The sequence below is a fragment of the Drosophila tropicalis genome, unplaced genomic scaffold (assembly GCF_018151085.1).
Source record: "Drosophila tropicalis isolate 14030-0801.00 unplaced genomic scaffold, ASM1815108v1 contig_445, whole genome shotgun sequence".
In the NCBI taxonomy this organism is placed as follows: Eukaryota; Metazoa; Arthropoda; class Insecta; order Diptera; family Drosophilidae; genus Drosophila; species Drosophila tropicalis.
Window position 1 is genome coordinate 456,478 of NW_027172909.1, and position 5,043 is coordinate 461,520.

The window sequence follows — 5,043 nt, forward strand, 5'->3', positions numbered from 1 at the left end:
CCATCTTTTTTGTCTTTTCAAAATAAAAAAGCGAGCACTGATCAGGCAATTGCCGATATGTTTGCGAGTTTTTTCAAAACAACTTATTCCTCAACGGAATATCGAGCAAGTCCGTATCCTTATCATTTAAAAAAGGCTAATTGCATTTTCAATCCAGTGATTGATGAAAGTTCTATTCTTAGCGAGCTTAAATTAGTTAAACCTGTTTATTCTCCGGGGCCAGATGGTCTTTCTGGATGTGTACTCAGGTTCTGTGCAAACGCATTATGTAAACCCATTTTAAAATTGTTTCTATTGTCTGTCGAATCTTCCTCTTTTCCATCTATTTGGAAGGAGTCGTATATCATTCATCTGCATAAAAATGGCAAAAAGTCCGAAGCCTCTAACTATAGGGGTATCTAAAATTGTCCGCTATTCCGAAAGGTTTTGAGAAAATTAAAACTTTTCAATTGCAACATTTTTGCAGCTCTATTATTTCGCCATCCCAACATGGGTTTATGAAACGTAGATCTACAACCACTAACCTTTTAGAATTTACATCAATAATTATCAAGGGGTTCAAAAATGGTAAACAAACTGAATTCAGCAAAGCCTTTGATTCCGTTAAACATACTTTATTACTTTCTAAGCTGTGTAAATACACAATAGAAAAAACAGACAAACAAATGTCCACGCGATTCGTGCCGTGCGTTATAAGGCTGCACCCCTCGGTCGGTCGGGTGGGAGGTGGGCAGTTATCTGCTTGGGCTCGCGCGTAACAGGCTATGTCCTGGTGTCGTAGGGGCCACTTGAATGTACTACGCATAGTATCATCAACGTCCGCTAACACCCGGCTGCGTATTGAGTTTTCGTTCAGTGGCTCTATGTCAGCCATTAATTAAAGGACTGTTTGCACTGTCCGTCACATCTTCCGCTTTCCCATCTATTTGACTTTTGGCTTTGTTAATCACACTGCATGCAGGTTGGCATCCCCAGCTTTTTATTTGTCTGGATTCCCGAATATATTCTAGAAGTACACAAAAGGTCCTCTCTTAGTCTTCATGAGTGTACACAACCAAAATTCTGTTACTTCATTAGTCCGTCCTATTTATTTGCACATGGTCACCTCAATATGAGACAAACCAAAGTAAAATTGAACTAGCTCAAAAGCAATTTCTGTTTTTTTTTTTTTTGCTCTTCGCGGTCTAAATTGGGATCGTAATATCGATTTGACATCGTATTCCAGTAGGCTTCTTTTAATCAATGTTTCTTCTCTTCTTTATATGTAACCTGTTGACCTAGAATAACTTTTATTCCTCTATCTTTAAAATACTGTATCTCTAACTATGCTTTCCATGAATCCTTTCAAGTCTTATGCTCTGTTTACAATCTTTTTTACCCCGTAATCAGATAAGAAAAGCTTCACTTTTCTAAAAACCTCTATTCTACCACATTTAGCTCGTATTTAGCTGTAGGTAATTATATTTTAAATTATTGTTTTTTTTTATTTGTCTGCGCGGTTCATAGTTCGCGGTTCGTCATCGGACGGCCGTATGTCGATACGACTACACCCCGCGATTGGGCGGGCGGGATGTGGAAGTGCTTGTGCTTGTGCGAAACAGGTATCGTTACATTATATAAAAAAATGCAGAATAACGCTTGCACTTATTGGAACTATAGAACTCCTTGGGATGTTTATAGAATTTCCGTTTTAAACGCTGTTTATAAATCAGGACAAATAAATCTAATATTGCGTTTTTTACAGAAAGTTCAATGTCTCTACAGTTGCGATAGAAACAGTTTAACCATTAAAATGATTACCATAAGTTTCTTTGGACTGGTCAGGGTAAAAATATCGCCGAAAAAAAAACCCAGAAGGAACCATCAACTTAATTTTAAAATGGGACTGAAAATATCCAAGATATTCTTATATACGTTTTTTACAACGAGGGCCAGAAGGGCCCATTTGACAGTTGCGGTTATGTGCTCATGTACTTGATAGAGTGAGCAAGATAGAATCTGTATGCTATGAAGCAATAATTTACAATTTGTTTACATATGTACAATGTACATTTATTTTGTCTTCTAAATTTATATGGTGGTCTGTGTTGAGGATCGATTGGATTGCGTTAAATTAAATTTGTATCTTTATTTAGTGTCCATACACTTTCAAAGACGGAAAAGGAAGAAGGACAATATTCAGAGCTACAGAGTAACTTATATCGATAACTTACAAGCTACGTACATCCGATATAAGCAGGGTATCAAATAGTACAGGGCTGCAAACACAAACATATGGTATTTTCAACATTCTTCCTCAATATGATTCTATGTGACAATTAAAACTTCTTCCTTAGATTAAATTCAATAACTTAACTTAATGGTTATGCTTTTTCTTAGACAAATTCTTCGTTAAAATATCAGCTACCATGTCCTTAGTTGATATATAGTCGACAATAATCTCGCCACTTGCAACAACATATCTGATGTCAATATGTTTCGATCTAGCCTCTAACACAGGATTCTTGGCCAGAGATAGAGCACTCAAAGTGTCTCCGAACAATTTCGTAGATGTCCCAGCGTCTCCACATCAAATCTCGATCAACAGTCGCCTATCTTACGATTTGCAGTTGCTCACACACCGCCCCAATCCGGGCCAGCGTCTTCTTTGCAAACAGATCCTCATTGTCCTTATACATAGCGGTCTTCCAGAATGAAGACAAGCGTCCAGACACTCCATTCAGCCGCTCCATTCTGTTGAGAGATTTATTGAACCGTCAACTGACGCACAGTTTCATTATCCTTTAAGTACTCATCAAAATGCCTATTAAAGAATTCTCGGCCGTTGTCACTTCTTATTGCCTTATTCTGCGATCTCTTTGAAATCCACGAATTTCTTAAACACTTCGTCCTTCGATTTTAGACAATAAGTAAACATTCGTCTCCACATGTCGTCTATGTCAAGAAATATGAATAAACACCAAGCGAACGTTTTTGTAAAGGCCCACAAACAGTGGCGGACAAAGGGTAATTAATTTTGGTCAAAAGTGTGCAACGCATAGAACAAAGCATCTCCGACCGTACAAAGTATATATATTCTTCATCAGCACGACGAGACGAGTTCAAATAGCCATGTCCGTCCGTCCGTCTGGATCAACGCAAACTCCTAGACCGCACGCGCTACAGAGCTGAAATTTTGCATGTAGGCTTGTATATACTGCAGGGGTTGTATATCTCGGATTCAGCCGTGAAACTTAATATTAGAGAGTTTATTACGCCTATAAACGACTGTCTCAAATTTGATCAAGATCGGGTGACTATATCATATAGCTCCCACAGGAACGATGGGGGGAAAACAGTGACTTTGATCAGTGTAGGTCTGGGAAAGCTTGCTGTGGAAATGTTCTGCATTGGGTACTGGATGCGAATCGTCCGCTCGTTAAGTGTCGTAAGTCAATGATTAAACCTTTGTTATTAACAACAGATGCAGGACTGTTGTACGCAGAGCGAGATGGTCTTAAGATGCCGTCTTTCTACATCTTCTTTCAGAATAAACATCGTGTTCATCTAAAGCGGCTTTACCAAATCAGATGCATTAAAAAAAATATAATACAACTGTACTGTATAACTGTACAATCAGCCACACACGTGAAAAAACAATTGTAATTTTAAACTAACCCAAAAAATCACAACGGCAGGATGTCAAGTGGCCGACGCTGTGCCCAAAATAGAAATAATTTTTCAACCCCCGAATACGTTGGTTTGACTCGTACTAAAATACGATCTTTTAAGATCAATTGTTACCTCCTAGATCCTAAGATTCCCTTTATCAACTTCGTACTATTTTAAATAAAATCAGTTCATATTTTCAATGCAACGATTGAAGATTGGGTTATTTTTCTTCTCTCTGGAATACCTGTTCATTTTGATCCTTCGAGAAAGAGGAACTCTGCAGTTTTCCCACCACCACCAGTATAAGAGACTTAGAGATTGAATCAGCTCCTTAAAGTCTGAATTTTTATGCAAGTGTAAATGCTAAGATAAGCTGAAGGTAGAAAAATAAAATAACTCTTTTTTCACCCACCAGTGGTAAGAGACAGAGTATAATATAAAAGCAAAATGTTGCTTAATAAAGAAAAAGTACGTACGTTCAATTTTAGGCAGTTTGGCTAGTGGAGCAACTGTAGTGATTTCGGCGGCGAAGTGTTTTTGTGAAACAGCACCAGAGCAACAAGATAGTTGCAAAGAAGAGGCGACAGGAGGCGAGACGAATGAAGATTTGTGCATTTATATATACGGTCATTACATGGCAACCGTGACATAGGTCAAAGAATAGACCTGGACATCGAAGGACCAAGGAAGTACCCACACAGGGACTACGAAAAAAGAGAAGAACAGCCACCACTCTTAACTCTCAACATATTAAAAACAGTTATTAATAAAACACAAACTTCCCCTCCACCCAAAGATTTACCAATAAACCGCAGAGAGTGTCCCTGATCAGCGTACATTGACTATATATGTACATGCATGCAAAAAAAATGGGGCGATGACCAGCACCGGTACCGCCTGAGCCCATAGGCCTTGGACATCAGCGGCTGAGAAAACGAGCACGAAAGGCAGGTCGCCTTTTACGCCTTCGGGAAAGCATCAGCGAGCCAACCGGCGACGACCAGCTGGTAAAAGAAGTTGAGGACTTTAACACTAATCTATAAATAAGATATAGATAAGATATATAAATATACGAACAAGTTACAAAATTGTGAGATCGAACGGAACCTCATTAGCCCAGTAGATGTAAAGCTATACAAACCAATAGGTAGAACTAATTCCAAAATTAACCAAACTAGTAATCTTTTAATGTTTCCGGCTCACTGTGCAAGACACCGTTGAGATAAATTTTTTTTTCTATTCTCAAAAAAAAAAAAAAAAATTAAATAAACAAAAAGAATTAATCCATAAATATTTGAAAAAATATCAAATAAGCTATATATACCCTTGCAGTCCTTGGCAATAGTATTTCTACATGTTTAAAATTTGTTTTCTGCAACTCTATTCATCAAT

At 38.0% G+C, this 5,043-nt stretch overlaps 1 long non-coding RNA gene across 1 annotated transcript; it reads right to left on the minus strand.

The window, feature by feature from the left end:
• Positions 1-581: 581 nt before the first annotated feature.
• Positions 582-4,842, minus strand: LOC137574378 (uncharacterized). Its single transcript, XR_011031993.1, has 2 exons — positions 4,128-4,842; positions 582-1,006 (listed from the first exon to the last, which is right to left on the minus strand). It is a non-coding gene; the product is annotated as an uncharacterized lncRNA (long non-coding RNA).
• Between the last annotated feature and the right edge of the window lie 201 nt (positions 4,843-5,043).